General features: G+C 47.6%; 1 protein-coding gene across 8 annotated transcripts in view; it reads left to right on the top strand.

The window, feature by feature from the left end:
• Positions 1-1,410: 1,410 nt before the first annotated feature.
• MAP4 (microtubule associated protein 4) overlaps positions 1,411-10,550 on the top strand; it is a 182,055-nt gene continuing 172,915 nt past the window's right edge. For 5 of the 8 annotated variants that reach the window (XM_068404390.1, XM_068404389.1, XM_068404387.1 and 2 more), the window contains exon 1: positions 1,412-1,514. The gene's annotated coding sequence lies outside the window, so the exon portion shown is untranslated. Of the gene's footprint in view, positions 1,515-10,550 lie in introns of all 8 variants that reach the window. The other 3 variants (XM_068404385.1, XM_068404388.1, XM_068404386.1) reach the window with 1 other exon arrangement.

Here is a 10,550-nt window from a genome sequence, read left to right as displayed (position 1 = left end):
ACCAGCGATAGGACAAGAGGACACAGCCTCAAGCTTCACCAGAGGAGGTTCAGGTTGGCCATTAGGAAGCATTTCTTCTGAGCAAGGGTCATTAGCCATTGGAAGGGGCTGCCCAGGGAGGTGGTGGAGTCACCATCTCTGGAGGGGTTTAAGAAAAGACTGGACATGGCACTTAGTGCCCTGGTCTAGTTGACAGGGTGGTGTCAGGGCAACGGTTGGACTCGATGATCCCAGAGGGCTCTTCCAACCTGGTTGATTCTGTGATTCTGTCTCTGTGAACAACCATCTTGGTCCCCAAAGGTGAGTGACAAAGCTTTGTTGCCAGGAACCGAAATGTGCCACTTGCCCTTCGTCACTGTGTGTCAGTGCTGTACGCAGGGTAATGCTGGGCTTGCTCCCTCCTGCCTGGGGAGGGGACCCACTCTTACCACCCCCAGAGACTGCACCAACTCCAAAGCACTTGTGCAAAGACACCTTCCTACCCGCCAGCACCCAGACCCCCCTGAGCCGAGCTCAGACCCCATCAGTGCCTGACAGCCCCATGTTCCCTCCGCCCCATGTTCCCTCACCGTATCCCCTTGGGCCCTTCCCTGTCACCTCCAACTGCCTTCGCCTCCATCTCCCCTCACCACTTCCCCCCAGCTGCCTTCCCCTCAGCCACATCCCCTCAGTCCCCTCTCTGCTTCCCCTCAGCCATTTCTCCTCAGCCCCCCCATCTCCTCACACATGTCCCCTCAGCCCCCCATCTCCTCACCCATGTCCCCTCAGCCCCCCTCTCTCCTCAGCCATGTTCCCTTGGCCCCCATCTCCTCACCCATGTCCCCTCAGACCCCCTCTCTCCTCAGCCATGTTCCCTTGGCCCCCATCTCCTCACCCATGTCCCCTCAGACCCCCTCTCTCCTCAGCCATGTTCCCTTGGCCCCCATCTCCTCACCCATGTCCCCTCAGACCCCCACTCCTCACCCATGTCCCCTCAGCCCCCTCTCTCCTCACCCATGTCCCCTCAGCCCCCTCTCTCCTCAGCCATGTCCCCCCAGCCCCCTATCCCCCTCAGCCCCAACTCCCCCGCCTCCCCACACCTCTTCCTCTCCGCTCCCCCTCGGGCCCTTCCCCTCGCCCCCATCACCCCACAGCCCCCCCTTCCCCTCGCAGCCCCCCCTCCCGCCCCCTCGGCCCGGCCCGGCCCCGCCCCGCCCCACCCAGCGCCATGGCCCCTCCGCGCCTCACCCTACCCCGCTGCCCTGTCACTGCGGCGCCGCCTCAGCCCCGCCCGCCGCCCGCCCCGCCCCTGCACCGCCCGCGCCGGCGGCGATTGGCGGGCGGCGGGCGCGGCGCGGCGCCATTGGCCGAGCGGCCGAGAGCCCGCCCGCGGCGCTAGCAGGGTAGTGCGCTCGGCGTGAGGCCAGCGGCGGCTCCGTTCCCTCCTCCTCCCCCGGCCGGGCCCGCAGGGGAGAGTGACACTGACCAGGCGGCTCCGTCCCGGCGGCAGCCCCCCGCGCTCCCCTCCGCCTCTGGTAAGGGCTGCCGGTGGGGGGGTGCTGCCGCTGCGGGCCCCGCGCTGTGGGCGGGAAGGGGGCGCGGGGACACCCCGCTCCGAGCGGGGAGCGGGCGCGGCGCCCTCTGAGGCGATGGAGGGACGGCCCGGCCCGGGCGCGGGGGCTCCGGCCTCGCCCTTGTGGCCGGGAGGGGGGTGCGGGTGGCCTGCGGCCCCGCGGGGCGGGAGGGGCGCGAGGGGCCGGGCGGGGGGCGGCAGCGCTCGTGGGTCTTTTGTGAGGGGGGCGGTTGGGGAGCGAGGGCGGGCCGGGCTGCGGCGCGGTGGGTGCGGGGGGGGCGGCGGGGCGGCGGTCCCGGAGCATCAGGAGAGCATCTGCCTGGCGAAGTTTGCGGCTGGGTCATCCCGGAGGAAGCGGGAGCTGCTGGGGAGCGGCTTTGTTGCACGGGGGGGGGGGCAGAGGGTGAACGGATCCGGGTGAGCGCTGCTGTAAACGGAGCCCTTGCAGAGCGGGCCCCCCCCCCCCCACCGCGCACACGGGGACGGCGGAGCCGGGCCGAGGGCAGCGCCGCGATCGGCTCCGCTCGCTGGGACCTCGCGAAACTTTTTGTAACGCGGTTTCTTCCTCCCCCGCTCTCTCTCTGTTGGCCCACCCCCCTTCCCTGCTCTGTAAGGGTCGTCGCGGCGGTGCATCGGGGGGTATTGGTGCTGTAATTCGGATTTGCGGGGCCGCTGGGTGTGGCGCCGGAGTGGATGCGGCAGGCGCGGGGCCTGTGGCCTTGCCCAGTCATCGGCGGGTTCAGATGGGGCCCCGGTTCAAGATGAGCAAATTTCTTTTAGAAAGAACAGTTGTAGTTTTAAATATTAAATAAAACTTTACTACAGCGTGATGTAAGATTGCTGCTAATAAGTTTAGACTCGAGAGAGTGAAGTTTTTGGTTCTAAAGATGCTGCTCTGCTGCCAAAAGCTGTTTCTAAGCGTGAGGGGTGTGTTAAATGTGTGATCTGTGAATATATTAAACCCCAACACCTAAATTCAGGTTTATTCTTAGATTCTTGATAGCTCTTTGTCCTGGTTTGGCCCGGCTTTAAACTGTGACACTCTTAGTTGGTTGCTCCCTCTCTTATTTCTTTCCACTAATTGGGGAACAAATATAGATTTAACAAATAAACTCTATTTTAACTTTTTTTTAAAAGTGTGGGTGGGGTTTTTATTTGCTTATTTTTTTGTTTGTTTTTTAAAGCTGGAATCCTATATTCAATGAACTCTGTTCTTCCCAGCTTACAATTTCAGCAGAGGATCTGAAAGGCTTCTTGAATAATATAATAGACATCTAAGTACTTCCTCAGGGTTTCAGCTTGTGGCACAGCGAGCCTTGCTCGGCGCTTCCTTCTGCCCTCTTTCTGCAGGGCTCTGGGTGCGACGCTGCTGTAGCTTCGTTTTGTCAACTGAAAGGACAGGACTGTGCTGGAGTTTTGCAGCTGGAAGGTTTATTTCCTCTTTGGGCTTGATTATTCCATCTGGTAGTGTATGTTTTACTGGCATTATGTATATAAGGGGCTGTTGTAGCTTGATTAACTTTTCCTTTATTTGAGAAAGACAAATAAATCATAACTCAAAAATATGCAATGTAGCAATACAATTATAAAAGCAGTGCTGGCTGGACAGAGCTGCCTGTGTTAAAATTGCTTTAAGTTTTTTGTTTTTCTTTATGAGAGCTGGTAAAATTTCTGATTATCCTTTCAGATGCTTTTCAGAGGATTCATAGACTTTTCTATTTTTAATTTTTATCTTTTTGCCCTCCTCACATCAGAAGAGATGGGCTTTTTCAGGTTTAAAAAGAACTTAACTGACTCGCTGTTGCAATAGCAGCAATATCCTGTGTCTTCTGTTTTCTTTGGTAATAATTACATGCTACTGACAAATAATAAGCTCGAAGGCAGAATAGTTGATCTGTTTGTGAATGTGATTGTTGACTCTGAAACTGAAGGACGTGGATATTATTAAATCTGTATTATGTGTCTCTGCAGAAATGAGATCAGGGAAATACCAAATCATACAAAGCAGTGTCAGTGGTTTGAAGATCACGGCCCTGCAAGTTCAGCTCGAGCACAGTGTTGCCATGGGCACAGTTTTGTGGGTCACTCCTCTTTCCCCATGAGTCCTCAGATGATACTAGGAGAGGATTAAGTCACTCTTGCCCTTAAAGAACAAATGGGAAGCCTGCTGGTGTGCACTTATGCCAACGAATACTCGTTGAAGCTTTAATATCTGACTTTATCAGATTGTTTCTTAAAAGCTAATGACTCTGTCAGTCAGTTTACAAGCTGCTGGCCAGTGATCCTCGGGCAGGCTCCGAGGAGCGTCGAACACCACGGCTCAGCTCTGGGAACTGCAGAACCTCACCCTCGCAGGATATCTGGAGATCTGTTTTAACAAGTTGCCTAATTTGTCTGTGGGAAACTCTGAAGGTTATGAGTAGTGAGGTGGTGTGGGGAGGTGCATCACTTCAGCCCTTGCCTGCTGCGTTGTGTGAGTTGGCTGTGGACATCGTAGAGAGTGGAGCAAAGAGACCAGGAGGTGACTAATCACACGACAGGCTCCCATAAACTGTTGAAAGCAACTTGGACTTGCTCTGGTATCTGTATGCTGTGCCTTACAGTACTGGTAAGCATCATTTAGAGATGGCAATGCCACTTCTGAAGTACTTGGGTTTAGAGTACCCTTTCGTTTCCCTTCCAGGGACACTTAAGGTTTTAAATACCAAAGTATTGCTTAAACTGGTCTTTCTATCATGATATTAAACCCCCCCTGTGCCTCCAACAACATAAGCACGAGACAACCTGATCAACAGAAATACAATGAAAATAGAAGCAATTTGGGGTTTTTTTTTTGAAGGGGCAGGAGGTAGGGCTGTGTGGAGGGTGGGACATGACTTGATTTCCAGTCTCAAGCTCGTTTTATGAGGTCTGATGAACACTCAGTTTAAACAAATGAATTGCATAGTCTTTCTGCTGCTTGTAAAAGGGCTGACACAGCCTTAATTTTAGCGAATGGAGCTATAATTATATTTGAGGTCCCAACCCCTGTAGTATTTTAGTGGTTACGTCTCTTCCCTAGAAATAAATGAATCGGAGCCATTAAATCAGATTGGAGTTCTTGCAGAGTTCAGGTCTAGGCTGGACCCATCGCTCTTAGCACTGTTCTTGCTCTCGTGTACTGTTCTTGAGCTTACCTCATGGTTACTAAAGCCTCTGTTGATATCTTCAGCTAATAACTTGGTATTTAAACTACATTTATCTCTATGTACATAGCACTGATGTACAGACTTCCAAATCCTGATATGTGCCAAACTTATGACTAAGGGAAACCACTGGTCAGACAGGGTGTAAGTCTGTCAAGATGAAATCAAGCTACTTGCAATTCAAATGAAAGTGGTGATTACTTAAAAGCCAAATAATGTATAAATATACCTTGTTTTGGTCCAGAAAAATCCCAAATAATTTATTTTGCTAGTCCAGACAGAGATTGGAAGATAAAATTCCAGTCTCCTCCTCAGAGAATGAAGAGTTCAAGGCACGTTACTCATAATGTTGTTGCCAGTTTGATTGTAGATGGCAAAATTATATTTTGTGTGTGTGCTTCTGGAGTTTCAAAGGCAAACTTGAAGCTAATATTGCTCTGAAAGGCAGATAGTTATTTCCTGTAGCTTCATGTTTACACTTTGTGCCCCAACTAAGAGAGATCAATCTCTTGCTTAGTCAAATGTCTGTGTATATGGCTTTCTCGTGGCTTAACAGGGCAATTGAACTGATTTTCTTTGTGCTTTTTTGTTTTCCTTGAAGGCAAATTAAATTATACTCGACTGTAGATCAGAGAAGCGCAGGGGTCTGTGATTACAGCAGACAGTATGGTGGCAGAACAGCTTGAGTCTTGAGCCTGAGCCATCATCACTGCCAGCATCTGCCACAGAGAGTTCATCTCCCAGAAGAAAGGGCAGATGTACTTTGGATCAGGTTCTTGAGGAGGTGGCGTAAAAGCTGGTTGGAACAAAGTACAGCCCACGTGAATCATGTCTGCAGGTAGGCTCGCGCAGCGGGCAAACCTGTGTTTCCCTGCGGTGAATTTCTCCAGCCTCCTACAACTCAGAAGTCAATTTCATGACTTAGTATTTTGCACATGTAAAAGAATTCCTTGTGGGAAGAAAAGGTCAGTGAAATCAGTTGCTGTAGATGTTAGGCAGATTATGGTAACAATAAGAATAAAATACTTCTGGCTCACACTAGTGCCCTGTGTTGCTCTTGGGGAGGCTTCTTCCTAAGGTTTTTGAAATTCAAATGTTAGAAATTATTAAAATTGTTTAAAATTATTGGGCATTCTAACCCCAAAGGCTTATGGGCAGACGTTAGTGTGATGCTTAAGTAGTATTTAAGCTCTAGCACTCTTTAAAAAATACTTGAGGATAGTGCTAAGGGTTTGGTGTGGGTGGGGGGAATCTGTTCCTGAACAAGATCAGCCTGAGACTCATCTGGATAAGTTGTTAAATGGTGTGTGTTGTCATACAAACCCATATTTTTTAAGTGTTGGTGTGCTTGAGAGCAGAAGTTTGCAGTTGTTGCTCTAGAAAACAGGGGAGACACTGCATTAATGGAAAGTAATTCTACTACCTAGGTGAAAAATGGATGTGTATGTTAATGATAGTTTATTCAAACTCCATAATACACGTTCTTCCTTTGGAATATCTGCTGGAAAGTGGGAGGATGGTGGGTTATTTATTCTGTAGCTCTACATGCATCCTTCCCTAGAAGTGAGGAGGGAAGGGTCTGAGTTCTTCCCTGCCTACCCAACCTCCTCACTGTTATAAAAGGCTGTTTCTTGTTCTTTTAATCCTTGCCTGGCCTCTAATGAATCTTCCTCTAAGAGAGCAGCAGCTGCTGAGTTAGTAATTCTCTCAAGGACTAGCAAGATAGTAGCTCTGAGATAAAGGTAGCAATGTCCCTGTGATTTGGACAAAACTAGCAAAAAAAACCCCGTTGCAGTTGCATTATTCAGGGCGGTTTGTGCAACGCGATAGGCCCTGTATTGGCTTTCCTTGGCGAAGGTTAGATTTCCACTCTCGTGGAGTGGTAACTTTTTTCTTTTTTTACATAAAGAGACTTCAGTGTAGACAAACACAGCTCTGGAGTCTTTGTACCCTGCCCAAAATGATTGTGTTTTGGTGGAAGATTTGATACGTGGGTGGAAATAAGGTTAACTACTAGGTATATCCTTGCATGCTGGATGACGTGACACACGTGGTGTAGCTGGAGATTAAGATGGGATGAGCAGTTCACTCATGCCATGTTCTGGCTATCAGGCTACTCATGTGTAGCTGCAGAAAGCTTCTAGGAGAAGTATGCAGTTAATCACATGCATTAGCATGATTAAAATCCTGATTAGCCTGTGTCACTCACTCCCATTCTCCACCTACACTTTGCCCCTTTTATCCAGAGTATTTGCAAGTACGAGCATAAGACAGGCCGAGAACAATGCAGGCTCCAACCCAAGGGATGGTCACTTGGCTTTTACATGTATCAAATAATTCTGGGCTTTATATTGTTATAACAGGCAAGTTCTTCAATAAGCCGTCCAGCTGCTGTCTGAACATAAAATCTTAAAAACCAGCCCTTCACAGATAGAGGATCCTCAGCAAGATTGTCAGGAATCCAGTTGAACATGAAGTAGGCTGGTCTTGCTAGTCAGTCAAGTGCTCATAGCTTGCTAATGTTTCATATCTAGTGCATACTAATGCTTTAGTGCCTTGATCTCTTCATGTTGGTTGGCATGTTGGGTCGGTGCTGTCCTTGCCTCTAATGGCCAGGGCTAAAATAAGCTGGAGAGTGAGTCAAACGGGGATGTAAATCTGTGGAAAGTGACCAGTTTTAGGCTGAAATTCAGGCTAGGGGAACTGCTTGGAGATAGGCTGGTTGGATTTGGGCAAGAAGTAAAAAAAAGCCAAAAAAGAGGTGATTTTGTAAATTCCTCTGTACAAAACCTCTCCCTTTTTAAAACTTTAATACATACAGTATCTCCCCAACAAATAAAGTCAGATCTTTTTGAAAAAGCGAGCTTTGCTCCGAGTATTAGGTCATACACATCCACCACATTCCCGCCTGGGAGTGAGTCATTGTTCCTTTTGTAAAATTGCATTAGGGCTACATCATCCTGAAAAGCTGTTTTTCAGCTGAATTTAGGGTGTTGATGTTTGCTTTAAACAAACTAAAACTACGGGAGCGTTTATCAGATGAGTTTCAAAGTGTGTTTACATACTCTTGAGTAACGACTGCTGAAGTGGTAGAGTGTGAGATCAATTCGTACTGGTTAGTGAAAACCCTCCGGTGCTGGGGATGCCGCTTTCTGGGTGTGCTGGGTTTCATTTCCCCCCGCCCACTGGGGTTTTGAACCCTCAGACTGAGCATTGTAGCCTGTAAGTACATGTAATTTAACTGATGTTTGTGGAATGCTTAAAGTCCTCTGAAAGGAGCAGAAAAACACGCATGTGCTTTTACTTGGTCTTATTTCCTCTCCCCCAACTTGTCTCTTGTTTCTTGCACTGTGGTGTGTCTAACTAGCTCTTTGCTACAGATACTCAGGCAGTTTGTCCTTCTAGGAGTGATACTGAGAGTTTGTTTCCATATTATGGCTTTTTTTTTCTATAACAAAACTGGATTGAGGTTCCAGCCTCCTTCCACGTTACACTTTTTATCATGCTGTTATGCCAACGTAACTATCCGTGCTGTAAAATGGGTCGGTGATCAGGTGGGATTTGTAGAACTGTTTTTAAGACCAACATCAGTTTTATTAAAGGGGAAGGAAAACCAACTCGTTGGAGAAGGGGATGCCGAGCACACATCAAACTGGCTTTCTGTTGGGGAACGTGCAGTGGGAGAAGCAGTAGCACGGCTGAATAAAAGCAGTGCAAAGCGTGAAGGCTTGGGGGGGTAAAATCCAACCCCAAACCACACGTACCTTTGATTGGAATGGCTTAGGCTGCCAGGCATGCCAGGATGTTAACGGGAGTGTGAAAGTTGTGCTTGACTGGCAGTTTTCCTCTAATCCCCTCTGGAAAGTACCATGTGTTTTCAAAGCTTCTAGCTATTAGTAGTTTAAATTTGACTGGGTTTCAGGCGTGTTAAGAGGAAGAGCTCTGCTGTTCGGTAAAAGGCTGTTCATCATGGGTTAGGCTAAAGGTCCACCTGGTCTACTTGGTGCTTTGTCTACTCGGGAAGTTCTTGTGCCCTGTTCCCATTTGGCTGTGAAATTATTAATGATGCAAGAGCTGAAATGCTGTTAGAAATACTGAGGAAAACCCTGTTGCAAACAGCAGCTTACGGAAAGCGTTTCCAAGCGTAGTTGTTAGCACTGCTCTAAGTGCTTAATTCCTGCGTGTAACCTGATTGCTGGCTACACCAGCGTTCCCTTTCTGTTGGGCTGAGATGGTGTTAACAAGGAACACATCAGTACTGAGTTTGGAACTTTTTCTTTTGGTTGTTGCTGATTGGGGTTTTTTCCTCTCATCCCTTTCCAGTCCTCCTCTTGGTGTTTTTTTTTGTGTGTGTGTTTGGGGGGTTTGGTGGGTTTTTTTTGTTCTGTTTACTTAGTTTTGGTTTTTTTTAAACCTTGAGTATTCTACTTCTCTCAATCTTCTGACTCTGTGAAGGCTCTTTCTCCATTGCAGTTTTATTAAGCGTAGTGCTCTTTTTGAAGATGCTCCTCTGCTTATCTGCGCTGGTCTTAAGGAATCTCAGAACAGTTTTTCTGCTGTCCATAGATACCTAATTAATTGTAGTGAAAGTAATTGGAAACTTAACAACTGTGGAAGAGCAAAGACACAAATCCACAAGCCAGCTCCAGCAGAGGCTTCGAGTTAGGCTCTGCAGACTCAAGAAGCAAAGAATGAGACAAAGAACTGAGTCACCGGCTCTTCCTTCCGTTTGAGTTTTGTGGTGGGAGTGAACTGCTTTTCTTCTTGGTCATGAATGAAAGCAATTAGAAAAAGGGGTCTAGAAGTGAAGAGCCAGGTGATTTGGACTTCTGGCTTAGCAGGAGCTGTGGATTTTAAAGTGATTTAGATATGAACTTAAATATACTTATGTTAGGGATCCAATAAAAGATTATAACATAAGGTATTGATGCATGGCTTCAGAAGTATTACTTTAATTATAACTTCATATATGCTAATGTTTTCTTTTATCCCTGAAAAGGCAGAGAGAAACCTCTGGAAGCAAAGGTGGTATGTAAAAGGAAACCTTTAAAATGATCTTGAGATTCTGGAGATGTTTGGTCAGGACAGCAAGTGGTACTTGTGATTTGAGAGCCTGCTCTCCTGCTGGGGCTTGCAGATCGCAGCTTCTGGGTGTGAGTTGGTCCCACCCACACCAGCACGGTCGATGGGACATCGTCACCAGGGTGGCTGTAAAATTGGTGATCACTGTCGAGGTTTAAATCTCGCATTAAATACTTTTGGGGTGACACGTTTGTCACCCAACATATGTATGAGGTGGTACGACTGTGACGCCACGGTGACGGGAACTCTGTAGGATGCTGTGGGTGGCTCAAGCTATCTTTTATGTAATAAATTTGCATTTACATAGGCAGCTACGATGTATGTAATCTGCAGTGGTACTTTTTTCAGGATATCTATGCTTGAAGCATATATATTAGGTTAAAATACAATCTAAGAAAAAATATTCAAGCATTACAACATGAGAATTAAAGGGTATATCCATCTTGTGTTCTGAGGACCAATTTTTTTTAAACTGGTCTTTCAGGTAAAATGTAGTGTGTTTTTTTTCTTTTTGTTTTTTTTTTTCCCCTTGGGATTTGGGCAGAGCATGTAGGGCAATAGGATCAAGTGTCACATTGGGGATTACATATTTGTCCCGGAGTGACCCTCTTAGTAGCTTGCATTGGTGTAATTGGTGAATGACTGACTGGATTTATAGGGATGTATATGTGCCTTCGCACTGGTTTGATGTAACCCTGGCTTATTTACTTTTGGTTCAACCTATTTTTCAG

This window comes from Nyctibius grandis, chromosome 7 (genome assembly GCF_013368605.1).
Source record: "Nyctibius grandis isolate bNycGra1 chromosome 7, bNycGra1.pri, whole genome shotgun sequence".
NCBI classification, from domain to species: domain Eukaryota; kingdom Metazoa; phylum Chordata; class Aves; order Nyctibiiformes; family Nyctibiidae; genus Nyctibius; species Nyctibius grandis.
The sequence above is the reverse complement of the archived record's forward strand: the minus strand, read 5'-3'. Positions and strand labels throughout refer to the sequence as shown.